Here is a 1,497-nt window from a genome sequence, read left to right as displayed (position 1 = left end):
CCCCCCTCCTCCACCCCAACCACCCGCCCCACCTACCCCATTTTCTTGCTACACCAAACTTAGGGCGCCAAGTCCGCTAGCCCTAAATTAGCATTAAGGGGGGGACTGCACCTGAGGGCTATCTCGCTCATTAGTGGATCAAATTTTACCAATAAATGTCACACACACCATAATAATTAAAGGAGTCTTAAAATCCGCAATTAAATTTGGGAAAAAAGTTTCATGTCCATGGATACGGCGACCATATTGAATTTTGTTGACATGATTACGTAATGAATACCGCACTTATTTTTCATGGAAATATATTGGGGTTTTTTGCATGCGTGTTAGCAAACATTATATCTAGATCTAGATCTACAAATGTGTCTGTTGAATTTTTCCAAATGAATTTATTTTTATAACGCGCGAGAATCCACAAAAGTGCTCCGTGGCGCTTACAAAACACACACGCACAATTGAATTTTTTTTCTGAGGTAACAACACAAAAGTTTGCAAAAAATCCGTGAAAATCCACATACACCTACCAGATATCACGAATAAAAGTATATTCCATTATATCAAAAATTCAAGAGACAAATTTTGAGTATTTCATATTTTCCTAATTCTGTGAAAATGTCTTGCAGATTGGATGAAAAATGGTGGAGTTATTAAAAGAAAGTATACAGAAAAAACACGTGTTGAGAAAATGGGCGAAAAGAAAGATAAAAGATTGACTTTATCAGGAGACGATTGTTTATGAAGTAACGCTTTCTGATGCGATATTGCATCCCGTCCTTATAATTTATTTTCCCCACTACTCTTTTATCAGACCTCATGGTGGTTGTTAAACAAGACACAATTCGACTACACTCTGTGTCAAAACATAAGCCTCCACAAACTTGTCAAATTGAAAACATGCTAAGACACCACAGTATCACATGTACTGTTTTTTTCGGGCTGTTTTTCCAATTATAAGTGCAGAAAAGTCAATTACACAGATTGTACATTAAAGTCTTGGTTTTTACTTTAGAAACGGGCAAATTTATTCCTACGAAGCTAGTCTCTAAAGAACGTTTCATCAGGGAAAAGTCTCCAACTCAGTATTATTATTATTATGTTCGTGCGATGTACTTAGAACCACGTTTTGTCAGTCCTATATATCTTTCATGGTTGGATACGACGCATGGGCTCCTTTGGGATTCTGTATCTACGCCATTACTGTTTGGTGGACCTTTCTGTAAATTTTGGGTCTGTGACATCTAGGCGACTGATTCCATTGCCTTCTCTTTCTTCAGCCTATAGATGAGGGTGCTTGTATTAGCTTGCCGGGATGACGTCTGTTGAGTTTATTAGCATTCATTGTCTGTCGTCTGTCGAGAATAGCGATTTCAACTCAAACATCGGCCGCCACCATAGATGTACACTATAGGCACATGGGAAATTCACACACACACACACACACACACACACACACGCGCGCGCGCGCGCACGCACACCCACATACACGCACACACACAC

Source organism: Aplysia californica, unplaced genomic scaffold, assembly GCF_000002075.1.
Source record: "Aplysia californica isolate F4 #8 unplaced genomic scaffold, AplCal3.0 scaffold00155, whole genome shotgun sequence".
In the NCBI taxonomy this organism is placed as follows: domain Eukaryota; kingdom Metazoa; phylum Mollusca; class Gastropoda; order Aplysiida; family Aplysiidae; genus Aplysia; species Aplysia californica.
The sequence above is the reverse complement of the archived record's forward strand: the minus strand, read 5'-3'. Positions refer to the sequence as shown.